The sequence below is a fragment of the Mastigoproctus giganteus genome, chromosome 8 (assembly GCF_048544385.1).
Source record: "Mastigoproctus giganteus isolate SK-2022 chromosome 8, ASM4854438v1, whole genome shotgun sequence".
Classification (NCBI taxonomy): domain Eukaryota; kingdom Metazoa; phylum Arthropoda; class Arachnida; order Uropygi; family Thelyphonidae; genus Mastigoproctus; species Mastigoproctus giganteus.
Genome location: NC_143582.1, coordinates 171317649 through 171343912, shown reverse-complemented (window position 1 = coordinate 171343912; position 26264 = coordinate 171317649). Strand labels below are relative to the sequence as shown.

General features: G+C 37.7%; 1 protein-coding gene across 3 annotated transcripts in view; it reads left to right on the top strand.

Moving 5' to 3' along the window:
• The window catches only part of SCCRO4 (DCN1-like protein SCCRO4), a 240956-nt gene that overhangs the window by 28272 nt on the left and 186420 nt on the right, over positions 1 to 26264 (top strand). For all 3 annotated transcript variants that reach the window (XM_090379057.1, XM_090379058.1, XM_090379059.1), the window contains exon 2: positions 17443 to 17561. The gene's annotated coding sequence lies outside the window, so the exon portion shown is untranslated. The remainder of the gene's footprint in view (positions 1 to 17442; positions 17562 to 26264) is intronic.

Below are 26264 nucleotides of genomic sequence, written 5' to 3'. Positions count from 1 at the left end.
CTTGTGAAGAACACTTACTCAGAAGCCTTTGTTTCCACTCTTCTGTTAACACCATTATTGTAGCCTTGGCCACAAAAATTTTTAAATCGCAAACCATTCTCAGTTAATGTTTTTAAAGTTTTGTTATATCTCTGTAGATCCACAGGCATTCTTAAAGTCATCTGTACAAGGAGTATTTGAAATGTTTGTGGTCTGCATATGAAAAGGAAGTGATAGTGTTAATTTCTATACTTAACATATAACACTTCAAATAGTAACCCACCAAATTTTGAGCTGTTTCAAGAATGTCTTTTTGTAATTAGTGGTCTTGAAGTCAAAGTCAAAAAATCAGTTGCCATTCACTCATTCATTGGGAAAAAAGGAATGATGCCAAAGGCAATTCATGAAGATTTGGTTACAATATTGGGGAAGGATGCTCCTTCCTTTTCCATCATTAAGAAGTAGGCAGCAGAATTTAAATGAGGGTGGGAGAGCCTGGAAGATGGTCCATGCTGCAGAAGAATTGCAATGCAAATTTCAAGTATGTCTTTTTGTAATTAGTGGTCTTGAAGTAAAAGTCAAAAAATCACTTGCCATTCACTCATTCAATGGGAAAAAAGGAACTGATGCCAAAGGCAATTCATGAAGATTTGGTTACAATATTGGGGTAGGATGCTCCTTCCTGTTCCCTCATTAAGAAGTAGGCAGCAGAATTTAAACGAGGATGGGAGAGCCTGGAAGGTGATCCATGCTGTGGAAGACCTGCAATTTCCATCATTCTAGACATTGACATTATTTGGTGATGAGTAGTTGAAGAGTGACGGCATCTTGGGACATCGCATCTGAATTTGTGTATCACGTAATAACAGAGTTCCTTTCTATGAAAAAGGTATCAGCATGATGGGTCCCAAAGTTGTTTACAGCAGATAAAAAATCGTACAAGAAAAATTGTGTCAGTTGAAAAATTTGAAGTTTTCAAGCAGATACAGCAAATTTACACAGCTCAAATCCTGTGGATTTGAGTTGTGTAAATGTATCCTCAATTCACAAACGGGGATAGATCAAAAGGTGATATGAATAATTACAGACTTGTTAGAATAACATCTGTTCCACGAAGAAATAATGGAGTTGGTTAAAGAAGCAATGCAGGATCATCTAGACAGGAATGCAATCATACTTCAGTCACAGCATGGATTTAAGTGGCAGCCTTGTCTGACCAATCTAATTGGATACTATGATGCAGTGACAAAGAAAATGGGTGCAAAAAATATTGATATTATATTCTTGGATTGGTTGAAAACAACAATGGACCCCAGGGTCCATTTGAAGTTTAACATTGACAAATGCAGGGTTCTGCATATGGGTAGCAGATTCCAGATTAACATACAAATTGTGTGGTACTACACTCAGGGAAGTAGAAAATGAAAAAGACCTGTGGGTAATTGGTGCAGTTTGATATGAAATTCTCTGAGCAGTGCAGACTGACTGCCAGGATGCCTCATTGGGTTTTGTCAATGGTATACAGAAACTCTGCTAGCAGTTATAAGGGGTTGATTATCCCCTTTTACAAGGCCATGATTAGGCTGAATCTTGAATATTTTGTACAGTTCTTTATATACTTTAAGAAGAAAGTAGATCTGCTGGAATGGGTGCAGAGAAGGGGAACCAGATTGGTGAAGGGAACAAAAGGGTGCTCTTACCAATAAAGGCTTCATTTCTGCAAATTGGAGAATCTGGAGACTGGGCACCTGAGCAGAAGTCTGATTGAGATATTTAAGAAGAGAAGAGGATCTTAATTGCAACAATAATAATATGTAAAAAATATAGTTTGTTGCAACCTTACCATCACAGGCCAGGCCTTGAATGTATTAAGTAAGCTAAATGTTGACGGCATTCTTCCTAATAACATCTATACAGATTTAACATCACCATAGTTAGGCACAGTATGGCCTTGTTGCCCTTGCATCGTAAAGCCTACAAAGAAACAACATGCATCCTTCCTCTTTCTGAGACTATTCACACGAGGGGGGGGCATTCAAGGGAATTCAAGTAGAGAACAGATGGTTGTTGGGTAGATGTGAAATCTCCTGCAACAATCAGCCACCCTCTGCCTTCTCTTAGTGGGTGGTTGATTGTTGGAACAAACTTCCATCTGTTCTTACGGAAGTGGGTGGCTTGAATATATTCCAAGACAAATTCTTATGAGGTATGGTTGGGAGAGGTGTGCAGTTTTTTTTTTTTTTTTTTTTAATCTTGTTCTTCATAAGCTTGCTTTCTTACATCATTTGCTACTAATACAAATTCCTTCTGCTCGTAAGGTGATGGCATTGGTTTTTTGGAATTCTGATCACGTGCTGCTAGCGGATTACCTTTGGACATGCCGAACAGTTATAGGAGCATATTACTCAGACCTTGTTAGGCATTTATATGAAAACATCAGACAGAAACCAAGGAAATCTCAGCAAACGAGTATTGTTCCACCAAGACATGTAAACATGCCTGTTTACAAGTTTCATTGCCATGTGCATTGTATGACTGCATCTTTCAAATCGTGGCCAATACCCCATATTCACCAGATCTAGCACCCTCCGACTCATCTCTTTCTTGATTTGAAAGTATTCTGGCTGGCATTTTTCCACTATCAATGGATGCATTCCTGGAGGCCCAAGTGGAAACATTTTTACAGCTAGAATTAAAGCATTGTAGCCTTGGTGGCAAAAATGTATTGACTTCAAAGAGGACTTTGTTGAAAGGTAATGCTACTAGACCCCTCAAATAAGCCTCTCGTACTGAGGTTATAAACTTTTCAAATGTCCCTAGTAAGTTCATTATAGACAAATTATTTAAATGACATTGGGTGCACAGTCCAATATTATTATTATTATTATTATTAGCCATATGGTGCAAGGAAGCCTGAGGCTTATGCTGTACCATCCAAAAAAAAAAATTTTTCGGAATTACAGAGAGAAAGAGTAGAAGGGAATCATCAAGAAAAAGAATAATGATATCCAGCTCAGGACCCTGGGTGTACCATGCCCATATTCACCAGATGTGAACCCCTGGGGTTTATAATGGAATAATATAAGTTAAATGTAAGAAAGGCACCTGTGGTGGATGGAATCTATCCAGTTATATTAAAGGAGATGACAAAGGAAACCCTTAGCCATAATTATGAGGGCATTCTTGGACTCGGGAGGTGACCACACGGACTGGAGATGTGCAAATGTATCCCCAATTCGTAAAGGGGGAATCAAAAAGTGAAGTGAGTAATTACAGATCTGTCAGTTTCTGTTCTGGAGAAAATAATGGAGTCACTGGTTAAGAAAGCACTGCAGGATCATCTAGACAACACTGCAGTAATAATTCAGACAGAATGGGTTTGTTAAGGGGAAGGCTTTTCTAAGCAACTTGATTGGATACTATGATGTGGTCACAAAGGAACTGGATGCAAAAAGTAATTTTGATATCATATACTCGGATTTCAGGAAATCTTTTGATACTGTTGTACAAGGAAGACTCTGTACAAATGGGAGCATTATGCCATTGCTACAAGGGCAAGTTGCTATAATGGATAAAAAGGGTGGTTGAGTTGGAGAAAATAGAATGGTAATTATTGGATGCTGCTCTTCGTGGACTAATGTTATTCGTAGAGTTCCCCAGGGTTTGGTGTTGGTCCATCATTGTTTTGTATATTTATCAATGATATTTATGACGTTATATCAGGCTTAATGTCAAATTTTGCAGTTGATACAAACGTTGGCAGGTTCGTTAGTGCGACAGTAATGACAGTATGCTGCTGCAACAGGATCTAGAAAAGTTGGGCAGATTGGCTGAGAAGAGCCAACTGAAGTTTAACGTTGACAAATACAAAGTACTGCATATGGGTAAAAGTAACCCCAGAGAAATGTACCAACTGTGTGGTACTATACTGAGGGTGGTAGAGAATGAAAAAGACCTGGGGGTAATTGTGTAGTCAGATATGAAGTTTTCTGAGCAGTGCAGAGAGGTTGCCAGAGCAGGTCATTGGGGTCTTGTCAGTGATATACAGGAATTTTCCTAGTAGGGAAAAGTAGGTGATTATCCTTTGTATAAGGCAATGGTCAGGCCACCCCTTGAATATTGTGTACAGATCTGGAGGCCTCATTTTAGAAAGATAGAGTTGCTAGAATGAGAACAGCAGCAAGATTGGCAAGGGAATGAAGGGGTACTCTTGCCAAGAAAGGCATAAAATTCTACAAATTACTGTCAGGAGGCTAGGCACCTGCGATGTGATTTGATTGAGGTGTATAATTCTTTGAATGGTTTGAGCAGGCTTAATGCTGATGGGATTCTTCCTCTTGCTCAGATTTCAATCCTGAGTGGGCATAAATTCAAATTGAGGAAGGATAGTCATAGAATAATGTTCAGAAATTTGTCTTTAGCCAGTGAGTAGTTGATTGCTGGAACAAACTTCCATCTGTCGTTGTGGAATTTGATAGCTTAAATAAATTTAAGGAAGAACAGAGCAAATGGTTGTGTGCAATGATTTTTTTTTTTTTTTTTTGGTTGATGCTATATAAGCTTGCTTTCTTGCATCATGTGCCTCTGCTCGTGCTTATAATACTTGGCTTTCTTTTCCCCTCTCTTGAATATTTTCATGTACTCTATTACCTAATAGGTTTTATATTTTTTCTGTAAAAAGCAATCTTCAACAGGCCAAACAAGATAAATTCTAGGCATCTTATCCTTACTCAATCAGAGAGCTAAATATTTTTCTGTTTGTAGAGAGAAAGTTATGAAAGCATTCTTAATGATACATTTCATATTGAAATTTAGGCATTGGGACATTGATGAATTTAGGGTTTAAGATTTTTTTTTTGACTACATTGGGCTGGTTGTTCTGGGCAGTCTGCATTAGTTTGGGCTTGGGATACAAGTTCGAATGAGCAGACTAAAGGCAAGTGGTTAAAGTTAAAATAGTTGCTTTGCTAGTATATTTTTGGAACAGTTTGAAAAGTTCTGAATTTGCTGATCCATATGACAATGAAGAGCAGTACCAAAAAACCTAGTACTTTCAGATAATTGATTAGGTTATTTCTGCATCTGAATAGCAGCTGTTATTGGGTGAAATCATATAATTCTTTATGAAATCTTTTCCCTTTCATCTTTGTTTTTAACTTTGGAATGAGAAAGAAGCCAGCTTGAGTTAGAGCAGAATGCAATTTGTTAACATTAGTAGAGGCATATGATGCAAGAAAGCAAACTTATTTAGTATCAGCCAAAGTGGGGGGGGGAACCTCGTTTCATCCATCCATCTATCCATTCACTCCAAATTATTTGTCTAGTTCAGCCTTGAATTTATTTAAGCTGTCAACTTCCACAATGACAGATGGAAGTTTGTTCCAGCAATCAACCACCTGCTGGCTAAAGGCAAATTTCCGAACATCTATTCTACAACCGTCTTTCCTCAGTTTCAATTTATGCCACCTCAGGTCTGTGGAATCTGAGCAAAAGGAAGAATCCCATTTAATACTGAGCTTGCTCAAACCATTCAAGGTTTTATACACCTCAGTCAGATCACCTTGCAGGTGCCTAGTCTCCAGACACTGCAATTTGCAGAAGTAAAGCCTGTCTTCGTAACAGCAACCCTTTGTTCCACTCACTAATCTCGTTGTCCTTCTCTGTACTTGTTCTAGTAGCTGAACATTTCCCAAAAAGACCAGTATGCAGTACTGAAGGTGTGGCCTGACCATTGCTCAACTTATATAAGGGGATAATTACCTCCTTGTCCCTGCTAGCAAAATTCCTATATATCATTGACAAGACCCCATGAGCTACTCTTGCAACATGTCTACACAGCTCAGAAAACTTTTTATCTGACTGCACAATTATACTCAGGTCTTTTTCATTCTCCACTATCCTGAGTGTAGTACCGCACAGTTTGTATGTTACTCTGCAGTTATTGCTACCCATATGCAGTACTTTGCATTTTTCAATGTTAAACTTCAGTTGCCATCTCTCATCCCATATGCTTAGCTTTTCTAGATTTTGCAGTACTGTACCACCCTTATTGTCATTACCGTATCGTCTGCAAACTTGGATATTAAGCCTGATATACCTCAATCAATATCATTGATAAACACAGAAAACAATGGGCCCAACACGGACCTCTGGGGAATTCCACTAATAACATTATTCCATGAAGAACAGTGTCCATTGATTACCACTCTGTCTTCTCTCACTCACCATCCTTTTATCCATTATAGCAACTCGTCCTTAATGCCATAGTTCTCCAACTTGTATAGTAGTTTTCCATGTGCAACATTATCAAAAGCTTTCCTAAAATCCAAGTATATGATATCAAAAATTATTTTTTACATCCTGTTCCATTTTGACCACATAGTATCCAGTCAAATTGGTCAGAGAAGACTTCCCCTTAACAAACCCATGCTGTGTCTGAACTATAGCTGCAGTCTTGTCTAGATGATCCTGCAGTGCTTCTTTAACCAATGACTCCATTAATTTCCTCGGAAGAGAAGTTAAACTAACAGGTCTAATTGTTTGTCAACCTTCGATCCCCCTTTGTGAATTGGGACCTCCCTTGAGTCCAAGGACGCCCTCATAATTATGGCTAAGGGCCTGCTTACTTTCTCTGTTGCCTCCTTTAATATAACTGGATAGATGCTATTCACCCCAGGTGCATTCCTTGTGTTTAACTTTAGCAATTTCTCCCCCAACTTTGCCCTCAGTTATTACAAAATCATTTAGCTCCCTGCCAGAGTTTGATAAACTTCTGGCATTCCTCTCCCTGACTAACTTGTGTGAATATAGATGAAAATACTCAGTCAGTTTGTCAGCTACCAGAGCAGAATTATCAAAAATTGAACTGTCGATATCAAGTGGACCCATCTGATTAGTCTCCTTCCTTCTAGAGTTTACATAAGTAAAGAAGTCTTTACTGTTTTTCTTTGCATCCTTTGCCAAAGATTTCTCATAATCTGCCTTTGCTTGCCTTTGTTACTTGATTACAGACTATTTTATATCCACTATAGGCATCTGTGTCTCTTGTTAATTTATATGTGCCTCATATGCATTTTTCTTCTCTGCTGCAAGCCTCATTAGTTCATCTGACATACCATTTAGGCCTTAATCTTGAACTGTATTTCTTAGTTGGTATGAAAAGCCTGGTAGCTTCCAAGATTAATTCCTTGAATGCTTCCCATTTAGAATTTGTTGTTCATAACATAAGTCGGTCCCACTGTATAGAACTTAAAAACTGTCTGAAGCCATTGTTGTCACCTTTACGAAAGCAAAAACCCTTTCCTTTACCCTTGATGGTAGTTACATCTTTGAGTAAATCCCATATCAGTACACTGTGATTACTGCCACATGGTGGTTCCTTTATCTGCAGATTCTTAATGCATGAATAAATTGTTGTGCAACAAAAACCAGTTTTTTTTCTGTAAAAGTTGTCTGAATTCTTTGCAAAAATCATTTCATTTCTGAATAAAATTGAGCATTTATATTTCTTTCTTCTGTAACAAATTCTGTGTGAATGATTTTAATGGAAAAAAATTGATCTACATTTTAATTATTTTCAATTATTTATTTTTTTTTTTTTGTTTAGCTGAGGAGATGACTTTGAGCACCAGTCAGAGCTTTGATAGGTCTAGTCTATGGATCTTTAGAACACCATGACTTGTCCCAAGTAGTAATAGTCTAAAAATTAGGGTTAACAATTGGGTCATTTCAAAAAAAAAAATTGAAATACTTTCACAATCTGTTTCCATTTTCTCTTAATAAATATAGTACAAAATTAGCACAAATTTTTCTTTTAAAATGTTCTTTAGCATATATCTTCCAACATCACACTGCCTGCCAACATTTGAAGAGTTAAACAGCATCTTCTGAGATTAGATCAACAATTTCTTGTATTCTTACAACAGGCCTGCAGCTTCTTGGTTTATTTCAAGGTCAAGGAGACTTCAGTCTCCTTGACTTTGAATATCAAGAATATCAACAATAAACTTGTACTCAGGATAAACCTTCATCATCATAAAGGTTTAACATGTTCAGTATCTCACTTGTACTTTTTCCAAATTTATTTTTTTATGAAAACTCCAAACAAAAAAAGGTATTAGAACCTATATTTTATTTAATACTGTGTATGGGTTGAAGGCTGAGAAGACAAAAATACTTGACATTAGACTTTAATTTCTGTACACTATCTTTTTGGAAATGCATGAGTTGGAAAGTTGTTCCAGAGAACAGCATGGATAAATAGGGAAGAGGAAAAGTTCTGTGAATTTTGAATTAGAAGGCAAAGCAAATGGATGTTGACTGGTTGTGGCATTTGTTTCAGACTGGTTTGAAAAAGTAAAAGAATTAGATGCAGTTTCAGAAGAGTAATGCCTGTGGTAGTGTCTATTAACAAAGGCAAGTAGCAGAAAGTGGTGTACGAGACAGTGTAGGGAGTACATCTGTCAAAAAGTGATAACCTGGATTGTGTGCTTGTTTGTCTCTAGTTTATGTATTGCTCTTAAAATATTCAAAGAATTTATTACAGAGTTTATGAAATGTGAGAAAACCTGTTTGAGGTGGGGAAGGAATTTGTATTATTTTAACAGTATCTGAGCTTGTTGCACATGCTGTATTTTTATCTGTAGAAGCATATGTTCACAGACTGGTTTGTATAATATCTAGACTAAAAAATCCAGAATAACTCCATCGTGGAAACTGTGCCTTCTGCCTTAAATTGGCTAACTTCAGATTAAAGAGGACTTTTGAAGTTCTTCCCGTTATTAATGGGAATTGAACTCGGATCTCTCCAAAAAAGCATAAACCAACCATGTATCATGCTGAATAAGCTGCTGCAGAGAATCTTTTCTATGGAAAATTAAATAAAGGAAATACACAAATAAAACGTTAATGAATATAGTGTATCAGAAAAATTAGCAAATATAACCTGTCTGCTAATAAAGCCAGACAGGCTGGGTAGATTAGACTGGCCAACACGTAATGTTATGAAAATACCTCTTGACTAATTTTATGCTGCTGAACATGAAAATCACATTAAAGTTTGTTGATTGGCTCTTGTTTTTGAATTACAGTTAGGTCTTATTAGCAAGTTACTCTACATTATCAACTACGGCTCTCAGAAAAACGCATAACACTGCAGTTTCAGGTTTTTTTTTTTTTATGTGAACCCCAAACAGAGAGGTATTAGAACCTATAATACTTAGTACATGATTGGGTTGGAGGTTGAGAAGACAAAAGAAGATATTTGTTGACATTGGACTTGAACTTCTGTAGATTGTAATTTTCAGGAAATACGTATGAAGGAAGGTTGTTCCAGAAAACGGCAGTTGAATGAATAAATGAGGAAGATGAAAAGTTGGTTCTGTGGGTTTGAAGTTGGACAGTAAATGGATTTTGGCTGGTGGCAGCACGTGTTCGGACTGTTTTGAAAGAGAGAGAGAGAGAGAGAGAGAGAGCAGGAATTATAGAAGCCAATTCAGAAGAACAGTGCCCATGGAAATATCTGTAGAAGAGGCATGCAGCAGAAACAGTACGTCTATGAGAAAGCGAGTGGAGAGACTGTTAGAGATGAATCATTAATTAACCTAACTGCCCTCTTCTGAATGGAATTAAGAAGCCTGAGAGAGGTTTTGGGGGCACCACCCCAGATATGGGAACAATATTCCGTGGCAGAGCGAATTTGCAATATATACAGAGTGAGCAGCTGTTTGGAAGAAAAGTAACGCCGAGGGCGAAAGAGAAAACCAAGTTTTTTAGATGCAGAGGAAGCAATATTTGTAATGTGCTTGTGCCAAGAGAGATTAGAAGTCAGGGTAATCCCCAAAAGAGATATATCATTTTGCCTAGAAATCGGAGTGTCACTAAAGATAAGCATAGGAGCAGAAGAATCCTTTTTGCAAGATATAAGACAAGACTGAGTTTTAGAAGGGTTGAAATCAACTAAGTTGTCTTTTCCCCACTGGAGAATTATCTGCAGAATGGCATTTAAGTAATTGGTTGTAGATATTTGAGAAGTTGAAGCTGATTGAGCAGGGCAAGGTTTCTCAAAATGGAAAGTGGAATGCAATGTGTTATCATTGGCAAAACTATGGATAGGATTTCCAGTCAATGGAAGAAGGTCATTAATATACAAGAGAGAAAGAGTGGGGGAAAGAACTGAACCTTGGAGGACACCGGCATTAGTGGAGAAGTTAGAAGACAGAGAGCCATCTGATCAGTGAGTGATCAGAGAGAAAACTGGATAACCAATTACTAAAAACGGTTGGCAAACCATAAGATGGAAGCTTGTTTAGAAGACCTTTATGCCAAACATGATCAAAAGCCTTTGAGATGTCAAGAGCAACTACTTGTGTTTCACCCAACCTTTCCATTGAATTAGTCCATAAATGGGTAACATAAGCCAGAATATCACCAGTGGATCGACACTGGCGATCGCTGATCAGACGGAAGGTTTCTAGGTAGTTTAAGAGTTGGCGGTTAATTGATTTCTCCATTACTTTAGAAAGAGTAGAAGTAATTGCAATGGGACGATAATTGGATGGGAGGGATTTATCACCCTTTTTAGGAACTAGATTACAGCAGAAGGAAAAACACCTTTGGAATAAGAAAGTGAAAAAAGGCAGCACAGAATTAGGAGTAAGTTCAGGAGCACAGGTTTTGAGAACAAATGGAGAAATACCATCAGGACCTGGAGCTTTCTTAGCATCAAGATTCATCAAAATCCTTCTGATATCCTTCTGACAGAAGACCACAGGGGGCATTGAATGGAGCGTGTTGGGAATGGTGGGAGGTGTTTTACCAAGATCATTAATATATGAGCTGGAAGAAAAATGGGATGCTAGCAGGCCAGCTTTATCCTTGGCTGAAGTGACAACAGAACCATCTGGTTTTGACAGAGGTGGGAGCAGAGATGGGCAAAAGTTGTGGCCATTAGCTTTGGCAAGAGACCAGAATGCTCGGCTACCGTTAGGGCAAGACGCAAGTTTTCTACTCTTAGCCTGTTCAAACTCTAGTTTGGACTGATTAATAACTGCTTTACAATTGTTGCAAGCTTTGGTGTAGGCAGAAAATGAAACCAAAGAATTAGAAACAAGCCAATTACGATATGCAACATTCTTCTCTTGAACAGCCTTAGAACATTTATTGGAAAACCAAGGTTTAGATAAAGGACGAGATTTTAAAGTGGAGTGTGGGATAAAGGATTCCATTCCTGCAAGAATAATTTCACTGACACGATCTGAGCAAACGTCGACATCAGAAGTTTTGAAACAGTAATCCGACCAAGGAAAAGAAGAAAATAAGTCTCGCAGGTCATCCCATTTTGCATTCTTGTAATGCCAAGCAACACGAGGTTGGGGAATAGCCATGAGATAAATGTTCCATTGGAGAAGAGACAATAAGTTGTGATCTGAAGTGCCTAAAGGATCTCACTTTGACCGTGTACTTTGAAGGGTTGTTTGTGAGAAAAAGATCAAGCGTACTGGCTGTATGATTAGGATTGTCCGGTATTCTTGTAGGTAAATGAACAATCTGTGCTAGATCATTAGGAAAATTACCTCACTGTGAGGAAAGTTGGACTGGAGAAAGTCAAGTTGCAAAGTGAGGAAGTCAAAGAGCTCCAAGTGATTAGTGGAGTTGGGAGAACAGTAGAGACAACAGATGAATTTGACACAATGAGGTAGAGAGATTTTAAGCCAGAGAAGATCAAAGAGAGGAGATTCCGAATTGCCAAGTCTCTGACAGAGAATATCAGAATGGACATATGCACAAGTACCACCTTTGAGGCGAAAGGAATCATACAGCGAATAATTTGGGCATCTGAGGTGAGCAGTAGTTGAATCAACCGATAACTGAGATTCTGTCAGAAAAAGTATGTGGGGTTTGGCAGACTGCAAGTGGAAATGGACATCGTTGAGATTAGAATTGAGACCACGTGTATTTGTGAAATGAATTAGGAAGTGCTTCAGCTCTTACCACGTGATCGGCAACTGTTGCCTCTCTGCATCACACAAGTTGTCTCCTCAAATGCATCTCTGACTCTGTTACAATAGTTCTTGAAATACAGCTGGATACTGGTAATTTGTTCTCAGTTAACAGTTCTTTGTTGAGATTCCTACTTTTTTTTGCAAGGTTAATATGCCCCTTAATTGTGTGAATAGTCGAGATGACTTCTGTTATGTGGGAAAATCACATTAGTTCAAGAAAGCATCCCTTAACCCTAGTCATAAAAAAGCTTACTTCTTGTACTTTGGGTGTAAAGTAGGTGACCAGGACAAGAACCAGGCTTCACACATATGCTGCACTACCTGTTCATTAAAACTCAACGTATCGAGAGGGATGTTTTATGCCTTTCGAAGTGCCCATGATATGAAGGAGCCAACAAATTGTGTCACCGACTGTTTGGTGCCTCCTATTAGAAAAGGGATGATAATGAAGAAAAAGTGAACAGTGATGTACCTAAATATACCATCTGCAATTCATCCTGTGCTTCATGGTGAAGTACTACCTATTCCTGAACCAGCTGACCGGGCTAGCCGGGTGGGCAGAGTGCCTGCCTGGTAACCCAAAGGTTGTGGGTTCAAATCCCACCTCGGGCTTGGATCAAAGTACTGCAAAAACCTTCGGAGGTGCATTATGGCCACAGAAGCCGACGTGCCAACAACTACAAAAAAAAAAAAGTCCTGAACCATCTGACCGTTTTTCTGTACGTTATGATGAACATCTACTTGGTATACACAAAGAAGTACAGCAGCTGTCTACGTCAAGGAATCCACCATTTTGTCAAAACCTTTATCTTTCTGAACCACATAAAATCACAAAAAGTGAGCTTAATGACCTCATCAGGGATCTCGAACTGCCAAAGAATAAGGCAAAGCTTGTGGCCTCGAGACTACAACAATGGAATCTTCTAGAGCATTCTGTGAAAGTGACAATTCATACTCAAAATAGAATATAATAAATTCTATCAAACAGGTGAACTCACTGTAAGGATGTTGATGGTCTAATAGCAGCAGTGAACATGAGCCCAGTTTCCGAAGAATGGCAACTATTTATAGACACTTCTAAGGTTAGCCTTAGAAGTATCTATAAAGTAAACTTAATTTCATGCGCTTAACAAGATATGACCCAAAAGGCTATGAAAGATATGACCCAAAAGGCTATGAAAGATATGACCCAAAAGGCTAAAAATAATTTTTGATATTATATACTTGGATTTCAGGAGATACCGTTGCACATGAAAGACTGCTGTACAAACTGAAGCAATGTATCATTAAGACCAAGTTAGTGCTACTTGATAAAGTGATGGTTGAGTGGGAGAAGACAGTTGTTAATGGATACTGCTCATTGTGGACTGATGTTATCAGGTGGAGTCCCCCCTGGAGTTTAGTGCATGGCCCACTTTTTTTTTTTCTATATTTATTAACATTGATGTAGGTATATCAGGCTTGATGTCTAAGTGTGTAGATGATACAAATGCTGTCAGGGTAGTTATTGACAATAAGGATGGTATTCTACTGCATCAAGATTTAGAAAAATTAGCCAGTTTGGGTGAGAAATGGCAATTGAGGTGTAACATTGACAAAGGCAATGTTCTGCATATGGGTAGCAGTAATCCCAGATTAACATACCAACCATGTGGTAGTACACTGAGGGTAGTGTAAAATGAAAAAGATTTGGGGGTTATTGTGTAGACAGATGTTTTCTGATAAGTGCAGACAGGCTGTTAGAACAGCCCATGAGGTTCAATGATATACAGGAATTTTGCTAGCAGGTTAATATAAATATAAAATTTAATATAATAACATCCATGGAGGTAATTAATCCATTGTATAAGGCAATGGTCTGGCCACATCTGAGTACTGCATGCAGGTCTCGAGTCTTCATTTTAGGAAGGATGTAGAGCTGTTGGAGTGGGTACGGAGAAGGGCAACGAGATTGGTAAGAGAACAAAGGTATGCTCTTACCAGGAAAGGCTTCAGTTCTGAAAATTGCATTATCTTTAATCAGATCACCTGACATGACTAGGCACCTGTGAGGTGATCTGATTGAATGGATGGATTAAGGCTTTGAATGGATTAAGCAAATGCAATGCTGATAGAATTCTTCCTCTTGCTCAGACTAGTCTGAGCAAGAGGAAGAATACATAAATTCAAATTGAGAAAGAATGGTTGCAGAATGGCATGCAGAAGTTTGCCTTTAGCCAACAGGTGGTTGATTGCTCAAATAAACTTTCGTCTGCCATTGTAGAAATGTGTATCCTGAATAAATTCAAGGAAGAATTTTGCTGATGCTGTATGAGCTTGGTTTCTTGCATCATTTGCCATTAATACTACTACTAATTCAACAAATTTGAGCCCATTTATGGATGTTTTTGCTAAAAAACCAGACAATAAATTTCATCTGCATTCCAAGACATTTTGGTAACCCAAGGGAATGAACTATCAGACAAAGCTGGCAAAGTTCCAACTACATCAAACTTAGTTCAACCCTTTGCGGTGTTCAGCCCTTACATAGATCATAGAATGATAATACAGAGAACTTTTAAAGATAAATAGCTTCAAATCTGGCAGGCCCGAACAAATAATAAACATTATCAGATCAAATAGCAACCACAACTATGGCAATCTCACTGCAGAACAAGTTGGCAGGAAGAAGTAGTTTTAGCAAGGTCATGTATCAGGCAAACATATCTCCCTCACCTGTATCTACTAATGGGCAAGACTCCTCAGTGCACGCATTGCAATATACAGATTACAGTTAAATGCATCCTTATTGACTGCAGTTATATTATCACAATGCCTAGAGAGTCAGTTACAATATCTAATGAACTTACAGGAGCTATTAACGTTAAAACATTTAATAGGAAACAATGCAAATATAACCGACATTTTTAATTATTTAAAACATCCAATTTATCAAATTGTGATGTATAAATTTTTTATGAATTTTTTAAGCTCTGGATAGGCACATCTGGTTCTAGCAACCCTTGTGCCATTAAACATCATTATCAACAGAAACAACTTCACAACATATTCACTCACCTTTTTTGTAATACTTTGCTTATTTCAAAACCTGTAATTTTAATAAAAATTGAAATGTAACACATTTCTGAATCTGTAATTTAATAAAACACACTCAAATCATAGTATGCAGTCGACAGTTTTCTAATAATAATATAATATACCATTTTTCCTGTATTTTAATAGCAATTAAAACAAATTTCATTTCTGTCATGTAACTAAGCAAATAGTAATAATTTATGATTTATATACTTAATAAACTCTTAAAAAAAAAAAAGCTATTCACATCAGTAAATATGCAATAACAAATATATCTAGTGGTTTGGTTATGTATATAGATAGTCCATGTTATGTATGGAAAAATAAATTTTTATTTTCGTAATATCTGTTTTTCCAATTTTGATGAACTTTGCAATGTCAGGGAATGACCACTGCATATCCCGGAACAATATGGCCTTTGCTAATGCTCCTAAAAACCAAATAACTAACTAACTAACCTGAAAATCCATCCACTGGGAGTTGATTTGTTAGTTGCAAATACATGGATATTGTCAAGGCAGTAGAAGACCTTTACTCCTAAAATAGGACACCTTTACTCATATATGCAAATGTGCCTAAAAATTATCTAATAATTAAAAGGATATGCAAAAATTGAGGAAATATCACATCAGTAGAAGATATAATAGGGTTGAAACATTAGTTACATAACAGTGCAGTTATAGAACTTGGTTATAACATTACATATAAGTAAGTTAAAAAAAATTTCCAAATGAGGTGTGTGTGCTGTTTTGCCTTAACATTTCAGGATTGGATACCTCTGCATAGGACTTTCAAGGGGAACCGACCAGCAAAATATATTTTAGAATATATAAAATATTCATTCAATGTTTGCCAATGTCATTTAGAATAGTAATCTACTGTGTAATGTCTCATATTGTCACAGTAGTATCGGAAGCTGTCTTGAGCAAATAATTTATGGTAGGACATTCGTTATAAGTTTGTGAAATCATATAGTACCTTGTTAGCCAACCAGTAATATTAGTTTTTTTTGGCAGCTTCCTCTCTGGTGTTAACAATTTTCCTCACTCCCAAGTTATTTCCTCACTCCTTACACTGAAGTTCTTGAGATGCCAGTAAATCTAGTCATTAATGCATTAATTTCATGATGCTTTCTTTGGATAGTCCTACTAATTTGCCATAAACATTCATTACAATTTTCTTCATTTGATTATTTAGCTACCTCCATGGCACATTTTTTTTTTTCCCCCTAAATAATTACAAGTGCTGTAGTAGTATAAAGATAGTTAATATTGACATAATTAGCAGTTAATAAAATGTATGAAATAGGAAGTCAGCCAATTATGAAGTGAAATAGCTTAACTGTAAAAATAGTCCAAAATAGGGCTAAAATGCGTCAACAGATAATTGATCCATGTGCTACCTAACCGTGAAGTGCTGTATAAAGCGTTGCCAACTGGATAATACCTTTAACCCTGAGCATAGTGAAAACAATAGCTGAATAAATTAATCAACTTCTGAATGGAAAATCATGTAAAGCTTTGGTAAATCATAATACTAACTTTAAATAACTAAGCTTAGGACAAAAACTAACCCCACTGAAATGCTATTCTTAGTGGAGCTAGAGTAAATTGCAGCCACCTTTGGAATGGCAGATCATGGCATCGGAAAAAGTCTAAATATCAACCTAAGTAACTTAGAATAAAATACTAAAGTGGGCACAAGCTAATATATAACCAGATATATACAATGAAGGACCTTATCTGGTAGTCTAGAGAATATCCAGCTGATAACCTATAGAAATGAATTGGCAAGCTAGTGATTTAAAAGATTTATCTCCAGCTGATACCTAAGAACCTGGGTATTATGTTTTGGTAATCTACTATCTTCCAAGATATTAAACACTGATAATATATACCATGACATGAAAATCTGTGACAGGTATATTTTGGTCCCAAGCTTCCCATGAGCCATTAAACCCTGCACACAAGCAACAACAAAACAAATAATATATAATTGCAAGCTGTTTAAATATATCACATAAATTGAAATAGCAAAAAATCAAAAGCAGCATTAGTCATATGACCACCAAATATATCTTAAAATATGTGAAGATGAAATAGTAATAGTGTCATGTCCAGATAGAACTAAAACTGTCAGAATATAAGGAAGTCAAAACTTAAAATAAATCGGTGATAAAAAAACAGCTTCTCAACAATCAAAATAATGCTTTAATGATTATAATAAAATAATTTTGTTATAATCGTAATAAAAGCAAAAGATGTGGGGGGGAGAGGGAGAGAAAATTAAAATTGATATCCTTTCAATATATTAAGTGTGCTTTATACTGGTATTGAGTTTCCAAAAATGAATAATATGCTAATTGCTTTTATTTACATATTGATAGGCACTGGCCCCTGACAACATACCAGTTGATGTGAAAAGCATGTAATTGGAATTATAGCATTACTATTGCATTTATATCAATCTGTTTCAATTTAGTATTTAGGAGCTCTCATAAAGCATGTAAGTATTTCATTTCAGCTTTTCACTTTAGATTATCAATACTATTTAATTCCTTCCTGATTTTCTGATTGTGATATGCTATCACAATTTTACATAGATAATTATCTTCCAACAAATATTGAAATTGTTTATGTGCAAAAACATCCTTGAATATGTATTGGACACCTTACCCATGGGAAATAACAGTTGATCCCACAATTCACATGACAAGTAATGGCAGCTGGTTGAAAAGTGTGATATAAGATGCAATTGGACTTCATGATAGTACAGCTGCCAACTCCCAATTTATAAGAGGCTCAATTTTTTTGAAAAATTCTCCTGCTCACATAACATATCCGAACAGTTTTTCTCTGTATTTTTTTACATAAAACCATAACTGTTACTTCACTACTAAATTTGTCATAAAAAAAAATAAATGGAATGATTATGAATTATTAGGGAACAGGTATATTTTACCTGTTCCTAACAATATTATAAAAGTAGTCTGCAGTGAAGTCAGTAAGTGAGTTAAAGTTAAGGCTGGTTACAAGAAGTTAGTGATGAATGCAAAGAAAACCAGCAAAGAATTCTTTGATTATGATAGATATTAATGACATAACAATTAATCCTGTCCAGGTTTCTGACACAAACAATAAATATTTTTGCATTTGCATTCACTGCTGAAAAAGCTTTTAGGGATATTAGTATTAGCAGTGGCAAGCAATGCAAGAAAGCTTATACAGCATCAGCCAAAAAAAAAATTTTCAACTATCCATTCCCTCCAATATTTTGTCTACTTCGTCCTTGGCTGACCGGGCTAGCCGGGTGGGTAAAGTTCCTGCCTGGCAACCCAAAGGTTGCGGGTTTGATTCCCACCTTGGGCTTGGATCAATGTACTGCAAAAACCTTGGGAGGTGCATTATGGCCACAGAAGCCTATGCACCAACAACTACAAAAAAAAAAAAAAAAAAAACTTCGTCCTTGAATTTATTTGAACTATCCACAACAACAGATTGAAATTTGTTCCAGCAATCAACCACCAACTGGCTAAAGGCAAACTTTTGCACATCTATTCTACAACTGACTTTCCTCGGTTGTGTAATCTGAGCGAGAGGAAGAATCCCATCAGTACCGAGCTTATACATCTCACTCGGGTCACCACACAGGTGCCTAATATCCAGACACTGCAATTTGTAGAACTGAAGATTTTGTTCCCCTTGCCAATCTTGTTAGCCTTCTCTGTACCCATTCCAGCAGATCTACCTTAAAGAATAGAAATAGGTGCAATGGGACAATAATGGGAAGGATTTGTCAACCTTTTTAGGAACTGGCTAGATATGAGCAAATTTCCAAGCAGAAGGAAAAATACCAGTGGAATAAGAAAGTTTAAAAAGGTGACACAGAACAAGAGTAAATTCAGGAACTATTAAGACTGTTCAAAATTCTTTTGACACGAGACCAAAGAGGCATTGAATGGAGTGTACTGGGAATGGTAGGAACTTGTTTGTCAATATCATCGATACACGAGTTAGAAGAAAAGGTATGATGCCAGCATCCTACCTTTAGTATTATGCTAGCAGCTCAACTTTATCTCTAGCTTGTGTTGCAATACAACTATCTGGTTTTGACAGAGGTGAGAATAGAGAAGGGAAAAATTGCAGCCAATAGTTTTGGCAAGAGACCATAATGCCTTACTACCATTTGGACAAGAAGCGAGTTTTCTACTCTTAGTCTGTTCAAAGTCTAGCTTGGATTGGTTAATAGCTACTTTACAATTGTTGCGCGCTTTTGTGTAGGCAGAAAATGAACCTGGAGATTTGGATGCAAGCCAATTGCTGCAACATTCTTATCTTGTACAGCCCAGTCTGAAGTTACATCTGCCAGCACAGAATCTGTGTGGTTTGAGTTAGTTGGAAGCAAAGGTATAATGAGAGTGGTAGTAATCTACAGACTGGAAGACTGTGAGGGAGTCAGACGTGTTCAAAGCCGCTAAGTGGATTTTCTTATTTATTGATTTGAAATTGTTTTTCTAAAACTTTTGATGTAAATTTAGTAGTATAGCATTATTTTGTGATTTTCTGATTAATCTGGTGTATTTATTCTTTACTCGGCCTTGTAATTGCATAAAAGTATCAGTAAGGGTATCAAATCCACGTGTTACAAGTTGCAGCTCCGCTGAACCAGAAGTTTTTTTAGCCATATTTAGCTGCTTTATTGACCAATTCTTACATCAAATTATTTCCTATAAGTAGCTTATAGACCTAGTCAGGATCCTTAGTTTATTTTGAATTGAGACGGCGAGATTTGGAAGTTAATTAATACTTAAGTGTCCATAGATTTACCGTTCGTAACTTGCCGCCATTGTTATACGACACAACGTTATATCCCGAAGTAGATAGTGCAAGCTTAGTATAGTAAGTATATAATATATTGTCAATTAATCAGTAAAATCTTAATTTTTTAAACTTCGTTGTACATTAAATTGCACATTTTAACTAAATGTATATAACGACTTAGATTACAAACATAACATAATTAATTAACACAACTTCATACCGAAGTTATAAACGGAACTCGTAGATAATACTTGATATTGAAAAATATATATAGCATTATAACTGTGTTGGAATACAAGCTTAGGGTTAAAATTTTGTACTGAAACTGAAATTTTATTGAAATTAAATCGAAATCATGACTCAGACCAGAGCAGCAAAGCAAAAGACTCAAGCTAATGGGAGTGGTGTGGCTCAGGGGAGAACTGAGGGGGGGGGAGTTGCCCTCTGAATCACAGCCTTTTAAAATGCACTGCTTGCATGATGTTTGTGGAGCAATCGTGTACGAAACATCATATTGCCATGGGGGATTTCTTTGTGTATGCGCAATGCAAGGAGTGTAACGAAATTAGGGGACAACTCAGCATTGTTATGGGCCTATATGAGAGCTTAAAGGACAGGGTGGATGCCCTAGAAGGATCTAAATTGAGGGTCCCATCAAGCTCTCAGCTGCCCACATCAACGCCACAGATTGTACTTGGTCATCACGCAACCTTCAAGGCAGAATGCGCTGGTCCCACAGGAACTAGTAGTTGTTCGTGACTCTTGTCGGGGAAACGGGGAACATGCTTTGTAAAAAGGATAGGTGGAACAGGACCAGGGTATGTCTGCCACAGGCAAAGGTTGATGAGTTGTAGAGCGGATATCATCTTTTAAGGGCACAAAAGGTGATATAGTTGTACACGTTGGCACTAATGATGTTAAGAGTAGGAGACCGGCAAAATTACTTAACAAGTACAGGTCACTGTTGAAAAAAAGCCGTGAATTAGGATTGAATTTGAAAGTGTCTGCAATTCTGCCCAGACACGATAGGAGGGAGTATATGATGAGAACCTTGTCGATCAATTTGGCCCTGGAAAGATTGTGCAAGGCTCAAGGGATAGAATTTTTTTTCAGCCTGGTCTGTACTTGTTAACAGGAGAGACTGCTTCTACAGGGATGGGATACACTTAAATAGAAAGGGTGCAAGAATATTTGCTGATGCTATCGAAGCAGTGTTAGGTGGGTCGGAAAACTGCTAGTTTGGGCAGATACAAGGACTAATAGATTAACAGTAGCCACTGACAGAGGTGAAAGTGATTCTTGCACTGCTTCTATTGGAATGAGCAGAAGTCTGGAAAACAAGATGCGGGATATTTCAGAGACTGCTTCAGAGTCATTGGGGTACAAGTAAACACATGGGTTGTGTTAGGGTAGCTAAGAATAGAAACAGGTCCATGTATACTTGCGTGTACACCAATGCTATGAGTTTGGTAAATAAATTTGAATTTGAGGTATTGCTCAAAACATCCAAGGCAGATATTGTTTGGATATCAAAGATGTGGTGTCACACAGATATAAGGAACACAGAACTAGAATTTGGGGAGTACAATGTGTATAGAAAGGATACACAGGATAGGAAGGGAGTAAAGGTTATGCCATTAGTTTGACATATGCTATTGGTGTTACATAAACATTAGGAGATCAAAATTGAGAGTAGGAGTGTGTTATAGGCCTAATGACTCTGAGTATAATAAGACACTGTACAGGGAAATAGTGGGCCAGTAAATCAGAGAGTCTTATAATGGGGAAATTAATTTCCCAGATATTGACTGGAATTTGTGGGTTGGTCACTCACACACTAGCAAGGCTTTTGTGGATTTATTGGATGATTGTTTTCTACATCAGGATGTTCGGGAGGCAACTAGAGGGAGTAATACTCTTGATATGATTATCAGTAGTGATTCTTCATGCATTAAGAATCTGCAGATAAAGGAACCACTAGGTGGCAGTGATCAGTGTGCTGAAGTGGGATTTACTCAAAGAGATAACTACCATCAGGGGTAAAGGGAAGGGTTTTTGCTTTCGTAAAGGTGACTACGATGGTCTGAGACAGTATTTAAATTCTATACAGTGGGACCAACTGATGATGTGTTACCAACAGCAAATTCAAAATGGGAAGCATTCAAAGAACTTATCTTGGAAGCAACTAGGCTTTATATACCAACTAAAAAATATTGTTCAAGGTTCAGGCCTAAATGGATGACAGATGAACTAATGAGACATATGGCCGACAAGAAAAATGCATGGGATACATATAAATTAACATGTGACACAGAAGCCTCTGACAGATATAAGTTTATCTGTAGTAGTAGTAGCAGTGGCATTTGATGCAAGAAAGCAAGTGTATGAGCTTATGCAGCATCAGCCAAAAAAAAAAAAAAAAATCACACCATTCCCTCCAAATGCCTGTCCAGTTCCTCCTTAAATTTATATGATATTCAACCTATCAACTTCCACGACAGATGGAAGTTTGTTCCAGCAATTAACCACCCACTGGCTAAAGGCAAATTTCCGCACATCTATTCTACATCTGTCTTTTCTTAATTTGAATTTATGCCCCCTTAGGTTCGTAATCTGAACGAGTGGAAGGATCCCATCAGAATTCAGCGTGCTCAACCCATTCAAGGCCTTATATACCTCAATCAGATCACTGCGCAGGTGCCTAGTCTCCAGCCACTGCAATTTGCAGAACTTAAGCCTCTCTTGGTAAGAAGATCCCTTCATTCTCCTCACCAATCTTGTTGCCCTTCTCTGTACATACACGCTCAAGTAAATCTACATCCTTCCTAAAATGAGGCCTGTACGCAGTACTCAAGGCGTGGCCTGACCATTGCCTTATACAGAGGGACAATCACCTCCTTCTCCCTGCTAGCAAAATTCCTATATATCATTGACAAAACCCCATGACCTGCCCTGGCAGCTTGTCTGCATTGCTCAGAAAACTTCATATCTGACTGCACAATTACTCCCAGGTCTTTCATTTTCTACCACCTTACATGTAGTACCACACAGTTGGTACGTTTCTCTGGGGTTACTTCTACCCATATGCAGTGCTTTGCATTTGTCAAGGTTAAACTTCAGTTGCCACTTCTTAGCTCATCTGCCCAAATTATCTAGATCCTGTTGCAGTAGCACACTGCCATTATTGTCATTAACAACCCTGCCAACCTTTGTATCATCTTCAAACTTCGACATTAAGTCTGATATACCTTGATCAATATCATTGATAAATATACAAAACAACAGTGGACCTAACACCGAACCCTGTGGGACTACACTAATAACATTAGTCCAAGAAGAGCAGCACCCATTGATTACCACCCGCTGTCTTCTCCCACTTAACCATCCTTTTATCCATTGTAGCAACTTACCCTTAATACCATTCTGCTCCAATTTGTACAATAGTCTTCCATGCCAACAGTGTCAAAAGCTTTCCTGAAATCCAAATATATGATATCAAAATTTATTTTTTGCATCCAGTTCCTTTGTAACCACATAATATCCTATCAAATTTTTCAGACAAGACTTTCCCTTAACAAACCCATGCTGTATCTGAATTATTGCTGCAGCATTGTCTAGATGATCCTGCAATGCATCTTTAACCAGTGACTCCATTATTTTACCCGAAACAGAAGTTAAACTAACTGGTCTGTAATTACTCGTGTCACCCTTCGAGCCCCCTTGGTGAATTGGGTATACATTTGCACATCTCCAGTCCGTGGAAACTCCTGAGTCCAAGGACGCTCTCATAATTATGGCACAGGGTTTGCTTGGTTGCTTTCCACCTCCTTTAATATAACTGGATAGATCCCATCCACCCCAGGTGCTTTTCTTATGTTTAACTTCAACAATTTCTCCTCAACTTTGCTTTCAGTTATTAGAAAAGCATTAAGTATCCTGCAACAATTTTGATAACCTTCTGCCATTTTCAAACCTTAATAACTCCTCATGTGTGAATGTAGATGCAAAATACTTGTTCAGTTTGTTTGTTGTCTGAGCAGGATTATCAACAGCCGAACCATCGATGTCAAGTGGACCAATCAGATTCATCCCTTTCCTTTTAGAGTTTATATAAGTAAAGAAATCCTTGCTGTTTTTCTTAGCATCTTTTGCCAAGGATTTCTCGTAATCTGCCTTCGGCTGCCTAACCTCCTTTGTCACCTGATTAGAGACTAGCTTATATCTGCCATAGGCTTTTGAGTTTCTTGATAATTTATATGCATCCCATGCATTTTTCTTCTCTATTAAGAGTCTCATTAGTTCATTAGATAACCATTTAGCCCTAAACCTTGAACAATATTTCTTAATATGTATGAAACGTTTAGTAACTTCCAAGATTAACTCCTTGAATGCTTCCCACTTAGAATTTACTGTTGGTAACATCGTCAGTTTATCCCACTGTACAGAATTTAAAAACTGTCGGAGACCACTGTACTCACCTTTACGGAAGCAAAAACCCTTTCCTTTACCCCTGATGGTAATTAAATCTTTAAGTAAATCCCACATCAGTACACTGTGAACACTGCCACCTAGTGGTTCCTTTATCTGCCAATTCTTAATACACGAATGATCACTGCTGATAACCAGATCAAGGGTATTACTTTCTCTGGTTGTCACCAGATCTGTAACCAAGTTACAAAGGAGGTTGGGCAGGCGAAGGCAGATTACGAGAAATCTTTGGCAAAGGATGCAAAGAGTTCTTTACTTATGTAAACTCTAGAAGGAAGGGGATGAATCAGATTGGTCCATTTGATATCGATGGTCCAACTGTTGATGATTCATTTTAGTTCGTTAGCTGGTAGCGAACAAACTAAATGAATATTTTGCATCTACATTCACACATGAGTTATTCAGCGAGGGGAATGCCAGAGGTGTATTCAACTCTGGCAGTAAGATAGATAATCTTGTAATAACTTAGAGTAAAGTGGAGGAGAAATTGTTGAAGATAAACACAAGAAAGGCATTTGGGGTGGATGGGATCTATCCAGTTATATTAAAGGAGGCATCAAAGGAAGTAAGCAAACCCTTAGCCATAATTATGAGAGCTTCCTTGGACTCAGGGGAGGTACCCATGGAATGGAGATGTGAAAATGTGACCCCAATTCACAAAGGAGAACAAAGGCTGACAAGTAATTATAGACCTGTGAGTTTAACTTCTGTTCCGGGAAAATTAATGGAGGCACTGGTTAAAGAAGCACTGCAGGATCATCTAGACAAGACTTCAGTTATAGCTTGGACACAGCATGGTTTTGTTAAAGGAAAGTCTTGCCTGACCAATTTGATACTATGATGCAGTCACAAAAGAATTGGATGCGGGGAATAACTTCGATATTATATATTTGGATCTTAGAAAGGCTTTTGATACTGTTGCACATGGAAGACTGCTGCATAAATTGGAGCAGTGTGGCATTGGAGGCAAATTGCTACTATGGATAAAGGGGTGGTTGAGTGAGAGAAGACAGAGTGGTAATCAATGGACACTGCTCATCGTGGACTACTGTTATTAGAGGAGTCCCTCAGGGTTTAGTGTTGGGTCCATTATTGTTTTCTGTATTTAGAAATAATATTGATGATGGTATATCAAGCTTAATGTCCAAGTGTGTAGATGATACAAAGGTTGGCAGGGTTGTTAAGGACACTACTGACGCTATGCTGCTGCAACAGGATCTTGAAAGGTTGAGCAGATGGGCTGAGAGGTGGCAAATGAAGTTTAACATTGACAGATGTAAAGTACTACATATGGGAATCGGCAACCCCAGGGCAACGTATCAACTCTGTGGTACTTCACTGACAGTGGAGAGAATGAAAACGACCCCGGGGTAATTGTGCAGGCAGATATGAAGTTCTGTGAGCAGTGCAGATGGTCTGCAAGAGTAGCTTATGGTGTTTTGTCAATGATATACAGGAATTTCTCCAGCAGGGGTAAGGAGGTGATTATTCACTTGTATAAGGCAATGGTCAGGCCACACCTTGAGTACTGTATTCAGGTCTGGAGGCCTCATTTCAAGAAGGAACAAAGGGTTGCTCTTATGAAGAAAGGCTTAAGTTTTGTATATTACAGTGTCTGGAGACTAGGCACCGGCGAGGTGATCTGATAGAGTTGTATAAAGCCTTGAATGGTTTGAGCATGCTCAATGCCGATGGGATTCCTCCTCTTGCTCAGAATAATCACCTGAGAGGGCAAAAATTCTGATTGAGGAAAGACAAATGTAGGATATATGTGCGGAATTTTGGCTTTAGCCAGCGGGTAGTTGGTTGGTGGAACAGACTTCCATCCCTTGTTGTGGAAGTTGATAGCCTAAATAAATTTATAGCTCAGCTGGACAGGTATTTCGAATGAACAGAGGGG